Raw genomic sequence first — 25,686 nt, 5'->3', positions numbered from 1 at the left:
TTATAATATGCACCAAAAAAATGTTTCCTTCAGTGCAGCAATATTTTATTTATTATTTTTTTTTTTTTTTTATTTATTTATTTTTGTAAAATTTGCAGACAGATATAGTCATCTGGATATCTGAGTGATAAGGAAACATTAGGCAGAGAGAGAGAGAGAATAGAAGTGAGTGATTACAAGTGTCTTGGGACTCTGAAATGTGGCGTATGAGGACAGATTAAGGGAGTATGCAATGCCAAGAGTAGGATTCAAAGAATAGGAGAAGAGGTGATATGATTGAGAAATGCAAGTGAGTGAGAGTAGCCTGATATAAGGGAAATATTGCATAGGTGGTTAGAGAACACTGGAAATGTCATGTGAATAAGAAAGGGAAAAGCAATTTTTTTCATGTATGGTAAGTGATGAATGAGTGAAATGTTTTGCTAAAGTGGGTGGTGAATGCCACAATGCTGAATGATTTCAAGGCAAGGTATGATATATATTATCATTTGTAGTAACTTTGGCCACTCACAGATTTGATAGCTTAGATATTTAAGTGATAAGGAAACATTCAAGATATCTGAGTCAATAAGAAAGCAGCAGAGAGAGAGAGAGAGAGAGAGAGAGAGAGAGAGAGAGAGAGAGAGAGAGAGAGAGAGTAGTGATTATGACTGTCTCAGAACTCTGGAATGTTGAGTATGAAGGTAAATTAAAGGAGTATGCTCTGCAGAAAAGAATGATAGATAGGAGAACAGAACAGGTGATATGATTGAGGTAAGCAAGTTGTTGAAATGAATCTATCAGAGAGATATAGGGGAAATATTACATAGCTTGTGGGAAGACAAGAAGACATCAATAGAACCTGTTATATTAGTAGTATGAATAAGTGAAAAGTAATTTCGTTGCATTGAAAATGATGAATGAGTGAAATGCATTGCCAGAATAGATGGAAAATGTCACAACACCAATTGTTTTCAAGATAAGATAATATGATATGTATTGTAATCTATAGTGAGACCTCCTACAAAACAATACTAATGCTAAAATGAAGGTTACTATAAGAACAATTTAATCACTTTTGAAAATGACCGAGTTGCATGAAAATATTTATTTACAAGGTACAATATTCTCAAAAGTGAAATTATTATTATTATTATTATTATTATTCAGGCCTCCAAGGAGTCAAAAGACTCATCGAGGGAGGTCCTTCCTAAGACATAAAGTCTGTCAAGACTCATCGAGGGGAGGTCCCCCCCTGAGAAACACAAAATTTATCATACCACTCTTTAAAGTCACTGACCGTTCTCGCTCCCACCACTCCATCAGGCAATGCATTCCACGGCTCAACCACCCTCCACACAAAGAAACCACTCCTTACCCTCTTGCTCACAGTTTCCTTTCGTAACTTCCAGGGATGGCCTCTTGTCATCACTCCTTCCCGCTGATCAACCAAGCGAAAGAACTCCCCAGTGTCAACCCTGTAACCACCTCTCAACAGTTTAAAAGTCTCAATCATATCACCTCTCCTTCTTCTATCCGCCAAACTCTGCAGTCCACATTCTCTCAGCCGATCCTCATAACTATCCTTGTACAGTCCTGAAACCATCTTTGTCATCCGTCTTTGTATCCTTTCCACAGTTAATTTATCCCCTTCAAATCCTGGGGACCAAATCTGAGAACAATAGTCCAAGTGTGGTCTGATCAGAGACTTATACAACGGAATGATAACCCTCTCATCTCTGCAGGTCAGTGTCCTTCTCATAATAGCAGCAATCCTCTGTGTTACCTTCACCACCTTTGCAATATGTCCCCTAAACTTCAGGTTTCTATCAATCATCAACCCCAGATCTCTTGTCTCCCCTACTTCCTCCAGTATAACTCCTCCCATAGAGTATGCAGCATCCCATCGATGTTTCCCAAACCTCAAGACCTTACATTTTGCTGCATTAAACTGACACCCCATTCATTTGCCCATCTATCTAGCTTATTTAAATCCTCTTGCAGGGCTACCACATCTGCGCTATTACTAATAATCCTTCCCAGCTTCGCATCATCCGCAAACAACTGAATATCCCCCTGCAATCCACTGGCTATGTCATTGATATAAAGGTTAAACAATATAGGTCCTAGTACTGAGCCCTGAGGGACCCCACTTGTAACCCTCTGCCTCCTGGAAACTGCTCCACCATACACAACTCTCTGATACCTATCAGACAGCCAATCCTGAATCCAGTTGACCAATCTGACATCCAGACCCATGTGCTGCAACTTAAATATCAGCTTATCATGTGGCACCCTGTCAAATGCCTTCGGCAAGTCCAAGAAAATTGCAGTATATGCCTTTCCCTCATCTAATGCTCTTGTAACTTTATTATAAAAGGCTAGCATATTGCTAAAACAAGAGCGTCCTTTCACAAATCCATGTTGATTCTCACAGATAACATTACCCTCATCTGCCCAATGCTGTACACGGTCCCTCACTACTTTCTCCAAGATCTTAACAACTACTGATGACACACAGACTGGCCTATAATTAGACACTTCCAGTCTGTTACCACCCTTATGCAATGGCACTATCTTACCTTCCTTCCATTCCCTGGGCACCTTTGCCAAAGCCAGACTTTCATTGTAAAGCCACGTTAAAGGTATTGTCAATTCGCTAGCACATTCTCTCAAAACTCGTGGCGAAATACCATCCAGTCCCACAGCTTTACTGACATCCAGAGTACTCAGTATCTGAAACACACTCTCCTCCTGTACCTCCAGACCTCGTACCAGTCCTATCCCTCTAGCATTAAAACTGACTCCTCTAGGATGAAATACTCCAATAAAGTGTTCATTGAACAATTCCACTATGTCCTCTGCATCAGTCACTCTATTCCCATTTTTATCCCACAATATCATTCTTCCACAGTCATTTCTCCTCCTACTGGCCACATAGCTAAAAAATTCAATAGGATTTTCTTTGGATCTTAGGGCCAATCTCCTCTCATATTCCAGTTTCGCTTTCCTTACCACATAAGTCACTCTTCTGGCCTGTGTCTTATATTCTTCACCCATCCTCTCTTCACCTGTCTCCTTATATCTCTTCCATAGCCTCTTTTTCGCATGCAGTTCCTGTTTAATGTTGTTTGTCATCCACTTTACTCCAAATTGCGCCCTCTTCTTCACTCGTGGTATACAACTTACCATTGCTGATAACAAATATTCTTTCACAATTTCCCACACACTGGTGATATCCCGGCCATCCAATTCCTCCCTCCATGAAACTTCCCGAAGTTGACGTCTAAGACTATTATAATCACCTGTCTTATAATTCCACATAAGTTCCCGTCTCTTTGATACTCCTGCATGTCTATTCATTTTCCATGTCAACACCATATGGTCACTCTCTCCAACTGGTGGGAGAGACGTCAACTCAGTTATTATCAACTCTTCTGATGCTATAACCAAATCCAAAATTTTTGAACCTCTTGTTCCCTCTGTTACATGTTGCCTAAGACATTTGTCCCTCAAGAATTCTAGAAATTCCATTCCCCTATTGTTACATGCATGTTCCTCTCTCCAATTTATACTACTGAAGTTAAAATCTCCCATAACAATCATTCTTCTTGCACTTGCCAAACTTAGCTGTCTAAACATCTCCTGGTCCCCATCCTCTGTGCTCCTGGGTCTGTAGCAACACCCCACTAAATATTCTGTCTTGCCTACCTCTAGCTCACACCATACGCTCTCAAAATCATTTGTCTCACTTCCTTCCAAATTCTCCACTCTTAGAAGACATAGGTCATCACTTATCATAAGCAGCACCCCACCACCACGCTTTCCCCTCCTATCCTGACGAAAAATGCTATACCCAGCGACTTCTATTCCTGTTTTTATATCCCCTTCTGTCAACCACGTCTCAGTGATCGCAATAATTTTTGGCCAGGCTGATGCTATCTGCGCCACCAATTCCTCTCCCTTATTCCGGATACTCCTGGCATTAGTATACAGCATATAAATGCCATTGTTTCTATACCCAGCCTTATCCCTTCTAGACTCCACTGGGCTCAGTGTTACCTGACATTGTCTCCCTTCTCCCAAGTATCCATTCCCACAAGAGGCCACCCCTGCTATCATCCTCCCTGGGACACACTGACTCGTTCAGAACAGCAATCTCTCCAGATGCCTACATCCTTCCTCATTCAAATGTAAGTAGCCTCTCGCATACAATTCCTCTCTTTTCTCAAACGCACTCCAAGCATCCACATATACCAGTCCTCTCTTGTCACACATTCTCGCTATTATGCCATTCAATATCACCGCTCTTCTGCTCAGCTCATCATTATCATACCTAGGCAACACGCACACTATTTTTCCTCTCTCTGTCTTCTTCTGTACAGTCTCAAGCAAAAATCTCATATCTCTCGCTGCCCGACTTACATTACCACTCAAGTCATTCGTTCCTACCATCACAATCATCTCATCCACCCTTTCACCTCTCTTAATTGCCATAGCCACCCTTTCTATTGTTCCTCCTGGCAAACACTCCTCACGCATCCCATCTTGAACACCACGGATCATTGAGTCGCCACGAATCCGTGAACACCACGGATCATTGAGAAGTTGGAAACAGTCTTCTACTGTTTCCAACTTCTACTGTTTCTACTGAAAAAAATGCAGCACAATTTGCCATGAAAGACACACTATATACTAATTAAAATAACACTTTTTTAGCACAGCTCAAAACTACCACTATATTCACTCGCAACACTAGCACCACAAAAAAAGTTGGAATGAAATGTGGTATGAAACATTTGAGAGGTTTCCTTAACTGGCCCATATGGCAATTAATAATTAATTATTATAATAAAATTTTTTTGTGGTGCTAGTGTTGCGAGTGAATATAGTGGTAGTTTTGAGCTGTGCTAAAAAAGTGTTATTTTAATTAGTATATAGTGTGTCTTTCATGGCAAATTGTGCTGCATTTTTTTCAGTCTGGATACAAGTGTTCTTCAGTAGTATTTTTGTTGGAATTTTTGTTCCAACATTTTGTTGGAACAAAAATTGTTAATGAGTTGTTAATGAGGTGTTGTTTGTATTATGTTTGGCTATGTGTTGATTCTTACTGCTTCTGCTTCTGAAAATGGCGTCCATAAAGAAGCCCACGTTGGCTGCATGGAAGGCTTCAGTACAACATAGATCAAGTTCTGTCTTGGATTTTTCATCATTAGATGCATTGCAAAAATTGCTATATGTGCGCACTGAAAAATGTGAAAAATTTGTGGACTGTTTGGGTAAACTAAAAGAAGGAAATCATTAATATCTCTCTGATAGTGAATATTAATGTATGTGAAAAGTGTCTTGATACTTTTCACATACATTAATATTCACTAAATTTTCACTAATTCACTAAATTTCATTTTCACTAAATTTTCATTTAGTGAAAATGAAAATTTTCACTAAATGAAAATTTTCACTAAATTTTCATTTAGTGAAAATGAAAAGTGAAATGAAACAACTGGAAAAGGATAGTAAACATCTAGAGAAGAGATTGACTAATGAGAATGAGTAGGAGGAAGTTAGTATTATGAAGAAAGAGTCAAAGATAGTCATATATCATTGTATGTGGACTCGATCATTAGAGGAGTGATGACTAATAAAGTGCACAAACATGCTTTCCTGGTGGAGCAATGAAACAAATGCATTCCAGAAAAAAGGAAAAAGTAGTGGCAGTCATGGGCACAAATGACTTAGATGGGGAAAAAAAGAATGTTGATATAGACTTGAGGAAGTTGTTGCAGCATGTAAAGAAGAATAGTGTTGTTGGAAAAGTTATAGGTGTATTTCCCAGATATGACAACAGTGAATTGAGAAGGAGAGCAGAGATAATGAATAGTAAGATGGCTGAGTTGTGTGAGGCAAGGGGAGGGGATTTCACTTTGTAAATCTATGGAGTGAATTTGAAGGAAAGTTGGAATAGTTTAAAGTTGATGGATTGCATTTGAATGGATTTGTGTTGGACATTTAAAAAAAAGCTATTGTTTTCTGAGAAGGAACAGAGTAAAGAAGTTAATGCAGTAAATGATCAGAGTCTACTTGTGAAGCAGGATAGGACAACTAAATGGATTGCACAACAGGAGGAAAAGATGGATAAGAGATTGAAGAAGTGCAGCAGCACAAGGTAATGGAATGCATGAAGGTGAGAATGACGCATGTAGGAATGGAAATCAGAGTCAGGATCAGGGAAATGGGAATGGTCAGACTGAAGAGCGGTGTGGTATAGCAGCTAGAATAGAGAATGGCCTCAAAGACAGAGGGATTGTTATGGTTGTATGCAAATGTAAGGAGTATTCAAAACAAGACAGCTGAATTCGTTGCATTGATTGAGCCCAAAGATAATTGGAATAAGTGAAATTTGGTTGTCTGAGGAGGATGTGATGTCGGGAATAGAAATGGAAGAATATATATAATTTTCATTCTATCAAATTAGCAACTTATCATGTGGTAATCTATCAAACGCTTTTGCAAAGTCCAAGAATATCACTGTATATGATTTTTCCTTAAACACACTCATTACCTTATAATAAAATGCAAGTAAATTGCTAAAAAAAGATCTACCCTTTACAATTCCATGCTGACCATCATAAAGAATGCTATATCCATCAAGCAAATCCTGTATTCTATTCCCAACCAATCTCTCCAACACTTTGACTACAACTATACTTATACAGACTGGTTTATAATTGGAGACTTCTGTCCTAGAACCATGCTTGTGGAGTGGTACTATTTTGCCTTCTTTTCACTCCTTAGGAACCATACCCACTTCAAAGACCTTCATTAAATAGCCAGGTCAAGGGCATAGCTAACTGTTTTGCATGTTCTTTAAGAATATGTAGTGATTCGTCATCCATTCCCACAGCCTTATTAACATCTAACCCAATCAACACCTGATACATGATACACCTCTAATTCTCCTAATACTTGCCTCCCTTCTAAATATGTTACACCACATCATTTACACCTGTATGACATACACTGATAATGTGTGAATTCAATAATTCCACTACATCCTTTGCAACTGTTATTCTGCTGCTATAACTATCCACCAGTTCAATCTGCCATAGTTATTCTTTCTCTTGCTTGCCATATGGCAGAAAAATTCACTTGATTTCTATGTTTATCCATTTATAACGTTTTATAATGTACTGATGCTAACTAACTAGAGAGCTTCCTATAATCACTGCAAGGATGAGAACAGATAGTACATTTGTTAGATGGATCAGGAGATTGGCTCTCTTAACAATACCAGCAAGTTGTGTATGATGGTGCAGTGTCTCAAAAGAGGAGGGTAACCAGTGGCATGCCCCAAGGTTCTGTTCTTGGGCCCCTGCTGTTTAACTTGTTTGTAATTGATATCATGTGAACTGACTGGGAATCTTCAGTTATTTGATGATGATGTAAAGTTGGGGAGAATTATAAGCGGCACTGCTGATGTCATTTCCCTTCAGGAAGATTTGAATAGACTTTTGACTTGGACAAAGGAGTGTGGGGGGGCGGGGGCTGTAGTTTTAATAAGTGCAAGGTGTTGCATTTTGGAGAGCAGAAATATAAACTGTGTACTACATTGACAGTACTGTACTGTAGGAAGTAGATGCGATTCAAGATTTGGGAGTGATGGTTGACAGTAGACTAAAGTTTGGAAAGCATATTGCAAGTATTGCAAAGACTACACATCATAGTGGAAGTACTCTAGCATGTAAGGATAAGAACGTGGTTGGGCCACTGTATAAAGCACTGGTCAGACTACACTCGGACTGTTGTGCTCAAATTTAGTCACCTGGTTTTCAGTGTGATGCAGAAAGATTGGAGAGGGTCCAGAGACAAGTGACTAATTGGAATATTGGCTATGGAGAGAGAGGTTGAAGAAATATGGATTGCAGAGTTTGGTATATAGATGGAAAAGAGGTGATATGATAGAGGCATTTAAGTTAGTGAGAGGATTTTATCAGTTTAATCCAGATGGGATTATAAAAAGATTAGAAGGCAAGAGGAGAAGAATCATAGGCCATCCCTGGAAGTTATTTAAGAATGTGGTAAAGAGGGATGTGAGGAGTAGATTTTTTTTCCATGGAGAATTGTCAGTGAATGGAATGAATTACCAGAATGTGTGTTAATGCAAGGAGTGTTAAGGATTTTAAGATTCTATACAATAAATATGTTGTCAGTTGAATGAACCTACCATGATGAGTCTGCCGACTCCATGGAGGGTACAATAATGATAATAAATCGAGTGGCATTCTAGAAAAAAAAAGTTTCTATCTACAAATATGGCATATATTAAGATCATTTCCACATAAATTGAGCTGTTGTGAGCTATGCAGCAAGAGGATGTAGGTCGCATATGGGCAATTCTCAGCCCATGGGCCGGATCCAGCCCTCTACTTCTTTCGATCCAGCCCTAATCTATTTCAGCGAAGTTTGTCTGATTCATGGTGGGAGAAAACATGGTGTGTTCTACTAACTCGCATTAAGCTGACGTCATATGACTTGTGCAAAACACACTATGTTTTCTTCAACCAAGGTCTCTTTCTCACTTTGATTAGCGGCGTATGTGAACGTGTTACAACATGTCAGTTCGGTACTTGCGTTGATGTTATGTTCTGTTCGGTGCCTGCATTGATGTTGTGTTCTGTTGATGTTGTGTTCTGTTCAGTGCCTGTAGAAGACAGTTTTGTTTGACAGTTATGAATATCACTTATAAATTTGGAACAATGTCAGGGGTTATTGCAAAAAAAAGAAAAGTAGATGCAGAGAATCGTCAATTTCAAGACAACTGGACGGAGGATTATTATTTTATTCTGAATAAAGGTTTGCCTGTATGTTTGCTATGCAACGAATCCATATCTGTCAACAAAGAATACAACTTGAAGAGACAGTTTACTTCGAGACATGCGGATCACCCAAAAATTGATGGACAACTATGAAAAGATGAAATACAGAAGTTGAAGAAGAACTTGGATACCCAGCATCAAATGTTCAACAAGCAAAGAATGCAGCACCACAGCATTGTCAAAGGCAGCTTTGTGGTAAGCAAAAAAATCGCTAAGCATTCTGTCATTTGGTGAAGTAGAATTTATCAAAGAATGTCTGCTAGATGTTGCAAGTATAATATGTCCTGAAAAGAAAAAAGACTTCAAGAATATTCATTTGTCGAGATGTACTGTTGTCCGACAGATAGAAATTATGGCTGATGATATCAAAAAAAGTTTAAAAGAGAAGATTGCTAGATTGGAAGCATTTTCAATTGTTTTGGATGACAGCACCAATGCCTCCGATACAGCACAACTAGCAATATTTATTCGAGGAGTTGATGTGGATTTCAACATCACAGAAGAATTATTGGCGCTTCAGCCGTTAAAAGGAACAACTACCAGTGAAGATATATTTGAAACAGTCAACACAGTCTTCGAGAGATTTGGGCTTAAATGGAGTTCACCATCTGGCATATGCACTGATGGAGCCCCTGCAATGGTTGGTGCACAGAAGAGATTTATTGGAATAGTTCATGAAAGAGCAACAGAACTACAGATCCATCTGTAAAATTTAACAAATTTTCACTGCATTATCCACCAACAAAATCTGTGTGCAAAATCGATCAAATTCACAAATGTTATGGAAGTTGTAGTAGCCAGTATTAACTTTATTAAGTCACGTGCACTTAATCACCGCCAATTTAAGGAGTATATGGCAGACCTATTTTCGGATTATGAAGATGCGTCTTATTATTGTGAAGTGAGGTGGTTGAGTCAAGGTAAAATGTTAAAACGATTTTATGATCTGAGACAAGACATTGTAGATTTTATGGGCATAAAAGGAAACACATAACCAAGTAAAAGATGATGAGTGGGTGTGTGATTTAGCATTTCTCATAGATGTCACCGGATACCTAAACGAACTGAATCTTAAATTTCAAAAACAAGGATAATTGGTTCATGAACTGCATGGACATGTCAAAGCTTTTTGTAATAAACTAAGATTGTTGGAAAATCAGATAAGAGCTAAAAATTGTTATCATTTTCCTACTCTAGCAACTCGTAAAACTATCCCTTGTAATTGTTATGGAGATGAACTGAAGGCACTAATAGAACAATTTGATGCAAGGTTTGCCAACTTCAGAAACAAAGACTCCACATTCGCTATATTTGCTCTTCCGATGGATGCTGATGTAAATAATGTGCCAGAAAACTTACAGATGGAACTTATTGAGCTTCAGGCGGATTTAGTGCTAAAATCACAATTTAACAACATTGCTTTGACAGATTTTTATAAATTTTATTTGGTGGAAGAAAAATATAGAAATTTACCCGCCTTTTGAAGAAAAATCATTGTCTTTTCGGCAGCACATATACAGGGTGTTCGGGATAAATTTGACAGTTTCGTAAGGAAAAAGAAAATCTTCTTTGTATCTATTAAATTTAATGAATTGACAAAAAAACATTACAGGCAGAGTTAATTACAATACTATCAACAAGATTTATTCAAAATAACCACCATTAGCATCGATCACAGCTTCAATTCTGCTTCGGAACCTCGAACAAGCTGATGCTACAGTCTCCCTGGGAAGGGCCGCAAAAACTGTTTTAATTTTATCCATTAACTGGGCTTTTGTATTACTGGAAGTGCGATTGGTGTCTTTTTCAACTGCGCCCCATACAAAATAATCCATGGGGTTAAGGTCTGGGGAGTTTGGAGGCCAAACATTTGGACTGGTGAAGTCGTAGAAATTTTCAGACAACCATTTTTGACTTTTCCCAGAGGTGTGGCAAGGGGCCGAATCCTGCTGCCATACATACGGCCTACCATTGGCTACCCTTGTTATCCAGGGCTTGACTACAGTTAGCAACTCCACGAACAAAGCCCGAATTCCAATGCCAGGGTTCTTCAACACCTGTTCCTGCAGATTTGCGAGGAATTCTGCTGTACGAACGCAATCAGATCGTCTGCTAGGGATCTTTCTTCTTGCTACATCCTCGTAGTCACCATTGCAAGTCTCTAGTTCATGCCTGATTGTTTTTACTGTATTCAGGGAGCATTGGGCAGCAGTCGTAATATCCTTATTTTGATGGCGGGCACGAATCATCATGATACAAGTTATTCTCTTCCATGATTCAGGTGGGTTCCAGCTATCCATCCTTTCTGACATCTTGTATATGAGGTCCAAACTTTTAAATGAAGAGAAGTGTGTGTTAATACATGTAACTTATGGAAAAATATAATTAATTATAAATATGTCAAATTTATCCCGAACACCCTGTATGTGTGAACAGTTTTTTCGAGGATGAAATACAATAAATCAAAAATTCGGACAAGAATAACGGACAAAAACCTCGAAAATTCTATGCGATTATCCTTAAGTAATATTAACGTCAATATTGATAGTCTCGTAGTTGACGTACAAGGCCAATCTTCACATTAAATGATTATGTCGTTCATCATATTATAAAATTTACGTAGAGCTTTATACCAAAGCATTATATTATAAATAAATAAAATATAAAGTAGCAACTTGTTTTAATTCATTTAATATTAATTTATTTTATTTAATAATTTGGTCCAGCCCTTGACTCAGAGACAGAATGATAATTTGGCCCCTGAACTAGGAAAGGTTGCCCATGCCTGATGTAGGTTGACTTGAATGGAACAGACTATATATATTGTGTCCATCCTTTTAGTAACCTATGTGAACAGAACTTAAGGGGAATTTGTGGAATGCAAATAAGAAAAAAAACGAATTATTAACAACTAATGTTTATACTGTGTATATATATCATCATTAACTTCTTGATATGTACCCTCAGGGACATTTGTTTTGATTAATCTCACTCTTATTCCATATAAACTCATTCAATTGATTTTCTGCCATACCAACTTTGCTAATTCTGTTGTCTATTGCCATATTTAACTTGCCATCTTCACTAAAAATTGTGCTTAAATAGCTGAAATGTTACTTGTTCTAGGTTCTCCATTCAAGATGCAACTGTTTTCAGTCTTCTTTCCTATTTTCATAATCTTTGCCTTTTTATTGGTGATTTTTAGATCAAATTTATTACAGCAGTCATTCAATTTAATTAGGGAATCCTGAAGACTTGTACTGGATTTATTTAGGCATGTAACATCATCTTCATAAAGTAAAGAGCTGAGATTAACATCTCCAATTCCAATTCATCTCCAATAATGTGATCCATATATAATTATGAATAACATTGAAGATAACTGGTACCCTTGTCTCACACCTGATTTAACATCAAACCATCTTTCTGTACTTCCTTCAATTCTAACTTCTGACTTACAACTCAAATATGAACTATATATTGGCTGATATAATAATTTACACCGTATACTGTAGCACATTTACAACATATAATTGTAGCATTTCAAACAGCTTTTCTCTTGGCACGTTTTCGAATGTCTTTTTTCAGATTCACAAAACAAAATTAAATAGAGATCATTGTTTTATTCTCATGATTTCTCAACTATTTGTAGTAAAGTGAAAATCTGATCTAGACACCTAAACCTAGCTTATTCTTCTCTGAGTCTCCCCTTCACAATTTTTCTTGGCTTTTTCTCAATAATGCTTACATAAATCTTACCAGAATCACTCAGCATGGAAATTCCTCTGTGATTCTCACATTAAGTGAAATGAAAATTACATGACATAATATTGTTAGTAGTAATTTGCATTACAGATTGGACCAGTGTTTTTTTTTGAGAAATTTTAAAAACTCCACCAATAAATTAAAGAACACTTTTAAGATGTTCATTGGACATCCACAGATGCCATATGGTCACTCTGTGATGTGCCACACCAGACCTTGCCATGTATTCCTGTTGTATGCTTTTCTGGAAGCTTCAACTCTCTGAAGATCAGTCACTCCACACACACACCATCCATCCATCTCACTGACGATCTATCCCTTCCTCTTTTTCCAGGAGCTTCACCTTCTATTACTGTTCTGAGAAGTCCTCCATCCATCCTTTCAATGTGTCCAAAATATTTTAACTTTCTTCTGACATATCCTTGAAGAGCATTAAAATTCTACTGATCGTTTCTAAAACTCATTCATTTGTATGCCTTTTAGTATATGATATCCTCAACAATCTTCTGTAACACCACATCCAAAAGCAGCTATTCTTTTCTTATCTGACTTCTTTAGGTTCCAAGTCTCACATCAATAAGTCGCTGTTGGAAAAACAACTGCATCCAAAATCCTCAACTTTGTTCCCATGGAGATAGATCCATCCTTCCAGATTTTAGACAAGTCTCTTGCTGTTGTTTAAGCCATTCCTAATCTTCTTCTGACATCTTTTGAACAGAAATTCTTCACATTAATAATGGATCCCAGGTACTCAAACTTGTTGACTTCCTCAATTCTTTCTCCATTAAGATACATTCATTTCTCAAGTGCTTCACTGTTTGTATTTCCTTTGAGAACCATCATCTTTGTCTTGCTAGGATTGAGTTGAAGTCCTCTGTTATTACTGATCTTGTTAACTTTATCAAGAATTTGTCCTAGTTCTTCCTTGTCATTACAGAGGAGTATCATCAGCATACCTCAGATTACTGATCAATCTATCACCTTCCTAATTCCTGTCTTGAGCTTATCCAATTCTTCATGCATGATATCCTCTACATATATACTAAACAAGTGAGGAGAAAGTAAACATCCTTGCCTAACTCCTTTTCCCACCTGAAGTTAATCAGTCAATCCAACGCCTGTTCTTACTGTGGCTTCCTGCTCCCTGTACAGTCAAAAGCTTTGGAGTAGTCTAAGAAACAGATTACCAGAGGGAGTCTGAATTCTTTATAATTTTCTATGATCTGTCTTAAGGCAAAGGGTCTGATCTTTAGTGTCCTTGCCTTTCCTAAAACCTGCTTGTTCCTCAGGCATCTCTGCCTCAACTTTAGCCTTAATCCTAATTAGCATTATCTTCAATAAAATTTTGCTTGCATGAGATATTAAATTAATAGTTCTATAGTTCTTGCAAGCCTTCATATCTCCCTTCTTATGTAGTGGCATGAAAACTGACTTCTTCCAGTCTCCAGGCCATGATCCTGTCTCCTATATTCCTTGTAATCAATCTATGAAACACTTTTATTCCCCCATCCTGCTGTGGCCTTAATTAACTCTGCTGGGATTCCATCTGCACCTGGGGCCTTATTGCTGTTAAGCTGCTTAACTGCTTTTTCAATTTCATGTCTAAGTGGAAGAGGTTCCAAATCGGAATTTTCCTGGTGAGAGGACGCCTATAAAATTTTCTTTATTCACTCTACTGTTGTACAGTTCTTCACAGTATTCTTTTCATCTGTTTTTGATTTCCAATTCTTCTGTTAATAATGCTCCATTCCTGTCTTTGATGACATTCAATTTGGGCTTAAACTTCTGCTTTAGATCACAAACTAAATAAAACATTCTTTTATAATTGCGCTTCTCATCTGGAACTCTATCTCTTCACATTTATTAGTATAGAACTTTTCCTCATCCTGCTTGATGGCTCTTCTGACTTTTCTATATAATCTCTTATATTCTTCAGTCCCTGTGTCTATCTGTTTTTCCAACTGCCCGATTATTCCCATGATTAGTTCCCATGTTGAATCTGATGTCCATGGGTCTCTTGGTCTTCTTATTTGGGCTGAGATAATTCTTGGCTGTATCTGACTCCTTCCCAAAACATTTCCGGTGAGTTCTCATCGGTCTTCAAAAAATCATCCAGCTGAGTCAATGTTTCTTCTGTGAAGAAACATCGACTTTGTTATGCAAAGAGCATATGTGTGGAATGTATAAAAAATGAATAATAATTAGGTAACTATAAGAATAATTTAATCACTTTTGAAAATAACAGACTGGTATGCAAATATTTATTTACAAGGTATGGTATTCTCAAAAATGAAACCTGGCGTGAAACATTTGAGAGGTATCCTTAACTAGTCTATATGCCAATTAATAATCATAATGACATTTTTTTCTAACCAAAGAGTGTCATTCTAGGAAAATAAAAGTTAAAAAAAATAAAAGAAAATAAAGAAAATCTATGTTGCACGTAGCCTGATTCAGCTATGTGCAACAAGCTCCTATGATCTCTTCTATATCATATATGAATTTATACACTTCAATTAAATCTCCTCTCGATCTCCTTTTAGATAAATTCACAGAATACAACTAGCTAATTGATTCTCATCTCATTAACTATAACTATCATGCAATTGCTCTACACACTTAATGAATTTTCTCTGAATACCTCTGACTTTCTTGACATAATGCACTGAAAATATAAGTAAGCAAAGTAGTAAGTTATAATGGATATTGATCTGACCAGAGTCATATGAAAGTATCATAAATCTCCTACAACTGAAGCTTGTTTTAATTAAACCTGCAATTTCTGAGCTTTACATCATACTGATATGATTGCTGAACTTATCTCGATCGACTGAAACATCATCCTTATATTTTATTCTTTCTAAAGCTCACGCATTCAGTTCACTATCTGCTCTTTAAATCCCTTAAGATCATTCTGTAAAGACCTAAGGTCATCTGAACAATTAACTGATGTGAAAAAAATGGCAGTACACAAATATTCTGAGTATGAGAATATTTGTGTAGTGAGTATTTGAATATTCTTCTAAAATAAACTAATGAAATGATTAACAGATTGTAAACTTTATCTGTGTTTATTTTTTAAAGACAGGTAATATAGTCAACCCTTGCTACAGCAAACAATCTTATAACAAACTAGCTTAGCTTACTACAACTACTGAAAAGTCCTAACCAAATCTACATAGATACAATGCTATGCTAAAATAAATTTACTATAATAAATTATTCGCCGTAAAAAGTGTTTCTGCAGGCTCTGCAAGTTTGTTATAGTGAAAGTCAACTGTACACTTCAAAAAACTTTGAACATCAGAATGAAACAGCTTTCTCAAAGCCACAAAACTGTGAAAAAAACCTAACTTTAAGAAATGCAGACAGATGATAAGAGTGATGTAACATAATGAAGAGGCCATCAAGACATTATCTTCACCACTTGGAGATCTTGTCTATGTCATCCCCTTGTGGAAGAGTTCAGACAAACTTCAGCAACAACTCTAAACGTGTTTAGAACATCTGAACTGTGTCCAGTATAAAGGCACTTGCCAGTGTCATGGTCTTTGATGTGGAAGGAATCACACAGCAATTCAGGCAGCTGACATAAGTATTGCATTGGTTGTAAGGGTTGCTATTTGAGGTTTCTTAGGAACAGGAATAGGTATTCAGTTGTTTGCTTCATTTACGTGATTGTTAATAATAAGTACCCAAATGGACGAAATATATCAAATAATGTATGCTGTATCCATGTTATCCTAATAATATACAAATGTTATTTCAATTTCAATGGACACCTCATCCATGTATTTATTGATGCAAATGTATCAAGGATGGTACAGTAGTTAATACCATGAATGCTTGTAAAATAGATGTGCGCTAGAGCCTTTTTGCATTTTAATTATTTTTAGGTGAGTTTCCCAAGAGTACATAACCATCTATTAGATTTGTTTTGTTTGCCTGTATGCATATAACAGCTCCACTCTGGCTGGATACATTTTAATGAAATTTGGTATTTGCGATCGTTGCTTGAATTTGTCATTTCTGTTTGGTTAAAATCACTGTTTTTTTTTTTTTTTTTTGTTGAAAATTTACACAAAAAAATTCAAAATTATAAAAACTTGATTATAATTGACAGTCTAGTTCATTCAGACTTATTTAATTTGTTATATTTATATGTTTATCATATAGACCTACATAGACCCACACTATATCCTTCAGGTTTCAAAACCAGATCTGACAGAATAGAATAATTAATTCTTATTCTTGCAGTCTCCTATATCTATATATTGCATTGCAGAATGAAAAACCAAGTTTTTTAGGAGTAAAAAGCTTGCTATCTCCATATGAGAACCAACTAACTCATATTTGAATGAAAAATCCTGATAAAGTTTCTTTTGCATCCTAGATAGGATTTAACAACAAAGAGTATATTCAAAGCTGACTGATTTACAGAGGCTTTTAGTTCAGTTACTATATCATAAATGAAAGTATACAAGAATGCTATTATATTGTTTATTCACTGAACTGATGAACAAATTCATCACTTCAATTCATGATGTAGCATAGTAACAAAATGCTAGCACAAGATAAAATAGCATTCTATAACAATTATAGAATGTTAAAAATAGGCTACAATAGTGAAAGCGTTAGGCTTTCAAGGACTAGTATCTCTGAGTTATGTTTCCCCTGCAGAATTATTTACAAGGCTCTTGACTGCATTTCTAAAGCCTTAATTGTTCTACTGAGGACATGAACCATTTGTGTAAGACAAATTAATAGATGAAATATGATTATATACGGTGTCAGAGATATGGCATTTTTATACATAAGAGCATTAAGTTGGAATACTATACTTCCAACCATTAAAGGAATAACATAAATTAAATAAAACATTAATACTTCATGTTACTCAGTTGGTGTATACTCAAGAAATGCACATTTTCCCATTAGACTAATTTATCTGTTGATATTTTATATACACGTTATTATTAGTCTGCATGTATGATAAAAGGATCTCATCTAGGAGGTCCTTTTGTCAATACACACAGCTCATCACATCATGCCTTAAACACACTCAAATTCTCTGCAGATACACTCTCAGGGAAGGAATTCCAATCATTCACAACTCTGCATGAAAAAAAACTGCTTCTCACTCCCCTGCTCATACCCTCCTTATACAGCTTCCAGGGATGACCTCTGGTTCTCCCCTGATCTCCCACTATTTTTCTGTAGAACCCCTCCAACATTGATCCTATAACAACCCCTTACTAACTTATAGGTCTCTATCATATCTCCACTCTTCCATAAATTAGCCTCTGCAAATTGCATCTTCTCAACCTTTCCTTATATTCAACATTCCAAAGGTCAGAAACTACCTTAGTCAGTCATTTCTGGACCCTTTCCAACATCTCTTCATCCCTTTGAAAACCAGGTGACCAAATCAGTGTGGTGTGTCCATGTGTTGCCTAATCAAAGCCTTATACAATGGAACAAGAATCTCCCTACTTCTACAAGTCGGTGTCCTCCACATCATTCCCAGAATTCTTTGTGTTGTCCTGACAATTTTGGAATTTGTCCCCTAAATTTCAGATCCTTATCCACTATCACCCCGAGATCTGTTATTTCCTCCACTTCCAACAATATATACCCACCAAGCATTCTGGGAATGATGTGGAGGACACCGACTTGTAGAAGTAGGGAGATTCTTCATCCCATCTTTGTTTTTCAAATTTTAAAACCTTACATTTTGCAACATTGAACTCTCATCCCCATTCCTATGCCCATTCACTCATTTATTCAAGTCTTCTTGTAAGGCCACAACAACTTCTCTAATCTTCATAGTTCATCCCAACTTTGCATCATCTGCAAAGAGCTGAATATCTCCATCCAAATCTTTGCTAATATCATTAATATACAAGTTAAACAAAAATGGCTCTAAAACAGACCCCTGAGGTACACCATTAGTGACTTTCCTTTTCCGGGATATTGCTCCCCCATACACAATCTGCTGATACCTATCAGATAGCCAATGCACTAATCTAATATCCAACTCCATCTGCTCAAGTCTGACTATCAACTTCATAGTTCATATTTCATAGTTCATAGTTCTAATCTTCATAGTTCATCCCAACTTTGCATCATCTGCAAAGAACTGAATATCTCCATCCAAATCTTTGCTAATATCATTAATATACAAGTTAAACAAAAATGGCTCTAAAACAGACCCCTGAGGTACACCACTAGTGACTTTCCTTTTCTGGGATATTGCTCCCCCATACACAATCTGCTGATACCTATCAGATAGCCAATGCACTAATCTAATATCCAACTCCATCTGCTCAAGTCTGACTATCAACTTATCATGTGGTAATCTAGTAAAAGCCTTCGCAAAATCTAAGTATACTGCTGTGTATCCCTCTCCTCTGTCCAAGGAAGCAGTCACCTTATTGTAATAAGTAAGTAGATTACTAAAACATGACCTCCCTTTAGCAAATCCATGCTGTCCATCAAAGATAATAGCATTGTTGTCAACCAATTCTGGATCCAAGTTCTCACAAGCTTCTCCAACAGAACACCTGACACACGATAGGCCTATAATCTGATGCTTGAGTTCTATCACCTGCCTTATGAAGCAGAACAATCTTGCCCTACTTCCATTCCTTAGGAACTTGACCTACTGCAAGACTCATATTAAAAAAATATGTCAAGGCAGATGTCAACCCTTCATATTTTACTTTTATTAATTATTATTAGTTAGGAATTCTTTTTCTGCTAAGCTATCTGAATTATTACTATTATTATTGTTATCATTATCTGCAGACCTCCATGGAGTCAAACAAACATCATGGGAGTCCCTCTGTCATATGCACGGCTCATCATATCATGCGTTAAATACATTCACATTATCTGAGACACCACACTCTGGTAATGCATTCCAATCATTCATTGCTCTCTCTCCATGCAACAAACCAGCTTCTCATTCCTACACTCTCCTTATACAGCTTCCAGGGATGACCTCTTCCCCATCTCCCACCATTCTATGAAAAACCTCTTCAACATTAATTTGATAAGAACCCCTTACCAACTGATATGTCTCTATCATATCACCCTTCTTCTTCTTATCCACTTGAGTCTCATATTCAGCATTCCAGAGACAAGAATTCACCTTAGTCAATCACCTCTGGATCCCCTCCAATATCTTTTCTTCCTTTAGAAAACCAGATAACCAAATCTGTGCACAGTAGTCTTTTTGTGGCCAAATCAGGGCCCAATATCATGGAACCATCTTCTCATTTCTATAAGTTAGTGTCATCCACATCATTGCCAGAAATTGTTGTGTGGCTCTCGCAACTTTAGCAATGTGTTATCTAAATTTTGAATCCCTGTTCACAAGCGCACATAGTTCTCCTATTTCCTTCACCTTCTCCAATATATCCCCACTAAGTTTAAGTTTAACTGTCATCATATTATGTAGCAATCTATCAAAAGCCTTCATAAAATCTAAGCATACCACCATATATCCATCTCCCTTGTAGAATGCACTTGTCACCTTATTGTAATAAATAAGATTACCAAAACATTTTTTTATGTGGTTCCCACCCTTGAAAGGTTATTGGTAAACCTATAGTACTTGTACTGTGGATGGGCCAAGGATTTTTTTTTCCATTTTTATCAATTTCATATATTTTTTGTAATTTTTTAAATTTATTTTTACATAGTCTGGAAACCCTACTCTAGAGACCAAACATGGAACTTTTTATGGCCATTTCATGCCTCCAAGGCATTGATCTCACACTGGGTGATGAAATGCATCGCCCGGTGGTTATTAGGCTAAACATGACCTTTGTTTAGCAAGTCTGTGCTGTTCCTCAAAGAGAATACCACTGTCATCAATGCAATTCAGATTGTGGTTCTCACTAACTTCTCCATTACTTGACCCACATCTGACACGTAGTGTTCAGTTGAACTGGCTATTCCTTTGACCAGCCTGAGTCTCGAAACAGGGAAGACTCCATAGGAATGGAAGGAATGTATGGTAATTCCATTGCACAAGGGTAGTGCAAAGACTGATGTATCCAACTATCAGCCAATCCAATTAGTATCTCAGGAGTGGTGGTGAAGATTTTGGAAAAATTGTTTAGGGCTCGCATTCAGAAATGGATTGACAGTGAATCTCCACTTTGCAATGAGCAACATGGGTTTACTAAGGGAAGGTCATGTTTTAGTAACTTGCTCATATTCTATAACAATGCTACCATTGAACTAGACAAGGGGAATGGATACACCATGATACTTTTAGATTTTGCTACGCTTTTGAGAGAATACAGCATAGTAGACTGATGCATAAATTGGAGAAAATGGGTTTGAGTTATAGAATATTAGTATGGATAAGAGGATGGCTAACTGACAGATATAAAAAAAGTGGTATGTGTGGGATGTGAGTCTGCAAGAATTAAGGTAACCAGTGGTGTACCACAAGAATGAGTGCTTGGTCCACTGTTATTCAATCCATTAATGATATTGGGAAGGATTTGACAAGTGACACACAGCTATTTGCTAATGCTGCAAAGATAGGTAGGGTAATCAGGAATGCTGTGAAATGCAGTACCTGCAGAATGATTTGAATAGGCTGAAATTATGGGCATGGGAAAATGGGTGTCAGTTCAGTGTCAGTAAATGTAAAGTCATTCACTTCGTGTGATTAGATATCCAATATCGTATTATATTGGTGGGAATATGCTTGAAGAAACTGATGAGACTAAGGATCATGGAGTGTTAGTAGATAAGAAGTTGAAGTTCGGGGGCCATGTGGCAAAGATTGCAAATACAACACAAAAGATAATTGCAATGCTGAAATGAATGTTCACATATAAAGATAAGGATGTCATTTTGCCTCTTTACAAGGCCTTGATAAGAACCTCACTTGGACTATTGTGTGCAGGTCTGGTCTCCTGGTTTCCGTTGTGATTCTGATATATTGAGAGAGTACAAAGGAGAGGGTTAAAAATGATATCAGATTGTGGAATGCTGATTATGAAGACAGACTGAGAATTTGTAGATTGCAGACACTAGCAAACAGGAGAAAGAGGGGTGATATGATTGAGACTTACAAACTTCTGAAAGGGTCATAGAATATTTCAATTGATGGAATTTTTCAAATTATGAAGGGTGAGGAAAGGACAAGAGGCATCCTTGGAAGTTGAGAATGAAGGCTTCTAAGAAGGCATGAGGACTAGATTTCTCTCTCAAAGGGTGGTGCATGATTGGAATGGATTGCCATTGGATATTGTGATAGAAAGAAGTGTGAATGAATTCAAGAATAAGTATGATAGTTGGTGTGTGTAGTATGTGGCCTCCCTCGATGAGTCGCTGACTCCCTGGAGGTCTCTCTTAATAATGATAATAATAATATTAATAATTTTTTAAAACTTGGAGTGTAACAAGCCCTATCACCGCCCTTATGAAGCAACAAAATCTTGCCTCCCTTCCACTCCTTTGGAACTCGATCTAATGTGACTTATATTCATTTCTGGATCTATAACAAATTTCCGTTATACTACTTATTAGATGCAACTTCTCCATGCCCTCCTTGAGCCATTACTCTCTCACATTACCCAACCCGGTACTCTCTTCAAATGCAACTGTTCCCTCCACATCCTAGGCCATCCCCTATCCTTTCTTGCCTACTCACACTTTCACTTCCTTTTATGCATTGACCTTTCTCATATAGTGTTTCCTCTCTTACCACTATTTGGCCTGAATCCAGCTTATTCTTCATCAAGCTTTCCTTCCACAATTTTTCTTAGCCGTTGTTCAACTATATCCTGCATAAATCTTAATAGGGAAGTACCTCTGTAATTCACAGTCAGGACCACATTCCGCAAGTTATGAAGTTGTCACATCGGATAATGGCAATGGTGTGGAGGACCTTGATGTGCAGTAATAAAGTTTTTATGATTCCATTGTACAAGGTGTTGATCAGGCCTCATATGGATTTTTGTGCACAGATTTGATTACTGGGTTTCATAGTGATGAAGATATATTAGGAAGGGGAAGAGAAGATTCACAAAGGTGGTAAGTGGTCTTTGGAATATGGAGTATGAAGACAGATTAAATTGCAAAGGCTCATAAATAGGAGGAGGTAGGAAGGGAAAAAGACATAACTTAGTCAGGGACTGTTACCAGGTTAACATGGAAGAAATTTTTCACAGAATGGGAGAGAGGGAGGTAAAATAAGAGGACATCCCTGGAAACTATATAACCAAGATGTGAGCATAGGAGTGAGGAGAAGGTTCTTTGCATGGAAAGTAGTCGATGAGTGGAATGCATTGCCTGAGTGTGTTGTGAAGGTAGATACATTGTATCAGTTTAAGGTGTGGTTGTTTGAGCTTTGTGTGTGATAGTATAGGCCTCCTACAATTAGTCTCTGACTCCATGGAGATCAGATGTTAATAATAATATTATTATTAATTAATAATAATAAGTCATTTCATACCACCATGCTGATACTGCTTGTTTCATTTAGCAATCTTTTAAAGTGATTACTCCAGACACCTAGAATAACTTTAACTTCAGGTTTCATGTCACCTTTATCATCTCTGATTCCTTTTACAGTAATCTTTCCTCCATTTCTTAACTTTTTCAATATCCTACAGAATATTTTGCTACCTTCCTGATATTTACTTTCTATGTTCTTACCGAAGTCTTTTGATGACTTTTATTTAGCTAGTTTTACAGAGTACTTCACTTTCTTACATCTTTCTCTGTATTATTTAAGAGCAAGTTCCAAATGCCAGGAACTTTCAATATGTTTCTTCCTTTTCTTGACTGTCTTACTTCCTTAGTCCCCCATGGAGTTTTGATTTTTTTATCCTTACAGGCAACCTTGCCACATGCCTCTCTGGCTGAATGTCAATGTTTTCTTCAGGGTTTGCCACTGAATCTCCAACGTTTAGCTTTAGTTTTCACTCTTTCATTTTTTCTCCAATGATGTTCATGTATTTGAGTCTCCAGTTTGCCTCTGGAAGCTTCTTAATTTTGATTTGTATAAAACATCTTGCACACTCTTCTTTTCATTGTGAAATTCAATTTTATCCTGCTCAAAACAAAATAGTGATCATTTCCTATTTCAAATCCTCTGAATACTCTTGTGTCCTGAACCAGAGGGTGAGCATTGCTATCAACAATAACATAGTCAATGAAACTTTTTTTATTTCTTGCTTCTTCTATCCATGTGAATTTATGTACCTTTTTATGTTAGAACATTGTATTAGCAATAACTAGTAAATGTCCTGAAGAGAAATCCAGAAGGTACTTACCATTATTATTAGCTTTGCTCTTTTCTCCAAATTTTTCCAGAACATTTCCTTCTCTGCTGTTTAGATCTCCAACAAGGACCAACTTTTCCTATTTCATTGTGTCACATATACTGCTTGGAAAGAAGTAAATGGACACCATGGTGTGAGGAAAAAACAGTCATGGCACCCACCTTAATAAGATGCAGGACCTCCTTTTGCTGCAATGACTACAGCAATCCTACAGTGCATTCTTTCCACAAGCATACAATAGTGATCAATGAAAATTTTGGACCATTCTTCCTGTGAGCATGTAATAAGGTCCTGGACTGTTGTGGGGAAGATGTTCTTTGACCTCACCCAATGCCCCAGTTCACAAGGAATCCACACCATCTGCTCGTAGAGAGTGTAGCATGATTTTCTGCTCCATAACCCAGCTTTCCAAGCATCCACATCCCACTGTACATTCTCTTTGCATCACTGAAGACAATACTGCATATTGATTCGGGTAATGTGGAGCTTGTGCATTGTGGTCCTACTGTGGAAACCCATATCGTTAGCCTCGGTTCTGAATGTTTTGGGGCAGATTCAATGACTGGAACTCTGCATTCAACATGTCAGCTGAATGGAAGTTTTACATATTATTCTTCGTAGCTCTCTATGATCATGTTCAGTGAGTGTGGGGAGTTGTCCACTGTGGATAGCACTTGCAATTGCCTCCCTGCACTCCATTTCAGTGTGGTATCACTGATTATTAACCTGAGATGTCACAATTTATGAACTTGCTAAACAGACAGGCCTGCAACATTGCATCCTGTTATAATGCCTCTTTCAGACTCTGTCATTTCCCTTCTTGCAGCCATTTCACCCAGACACAGTTGTGCTGACTTGGAAGCATTATATTTCTCCAATTTATACAGCTACAAACATGTGACTTATTACACAGCATGATGCACTTTGCCCATGGCAGTGTCTGCTAACTTCTTTCCAGTAGTGTATATAAATATTGTGTCAAATAGATAAATATAAAATGAACTTATCTTGCTGCAGCCCATACGATGACCATCATTTCACATTCACTATTTAATGGTTCCTGTTGTACATGTTTAAAAGAAACGTGCTTAAAAATATACTGTAAATATTGTAAAGAAGGATCAGAGCTCAGTATTTAGAATGTAGATCAAAATAGGATCTGAAAATTATGTGCTATCATGCTATCCCAATGATTTGCAAAGAAATGCAGTAGTTATGCATGTAGCATGTTGCTGTTAAAGGGAAATGGGACACAGTTCTCATATTATAAAATATATACACGTTTACACACGAATATTATTTAATTTGCCAAATATTTCAGTCTGAATATTACAGACCATCTTCAGTGGCTACATAGGAATAGTTTTAAAAAAACAAATGGAATACAAACAATTGATCATTCACACATAGAACGAGCCGCGTGATGTCATATCACTAAGTATTAAAAGAATAAACATTTTTTATCAGAGTCATGATTAAATTAAAGATATTAATTCAGAAATTCATGTAATAATCTTAAATAACATTAGACTAATATAGGGGAAAAAAAATTAATGTGTTATCGTGATTAAACTTTCCCAAATTTTTGATACAGATACACAGTAATTATGATTCAAGTTTGGACGTTGAAGTAAGGCCTCCACACTTTCTTTAAATAAACGTTCAAATTTATAGCGACATCTGTGCAGGAAGCGAGTCTTGGACCAAAGGATGTTGTGGCTTGTTTCTATTCCGTGCTGAGCTAATCCAGA

At 37.0% G+C, this 25,686-nt stretch overlaps 1 protein-coding gene across 3 annotated transcripts in view; it reads right to left on the bottom strand.

Moving 5' to 3' along the window:
* LOC150098116 (polyamine deacetylase HDAC10-like) overlaps window positions 1-25,686 on the bottom strand; it is a 420,755-nt gene that overhangs the window by 112,195 nt on the left and 282,874 nt on the right. The window lies entirely within an intron of this gene.

Source organism: Typopeltis vanoorti, chromosome 16 (assembly GCF_054136105.1).
Source record: "Typopeltis vanoorti isolate ZY-2024b chromosome 16, IOZ_Tvanoo_1.0, whole genome shotgun sequence".
Lineage (NCBI taxonomy): Eukaryota > Metazoa > Arthropoda > Arachnida > Uropygi > Thelyphonidae > Typopeltis > Typopeltis vanoorti.
This window is presented reverse-complemented; position numbering and strand designations above follow the sequence as displayed.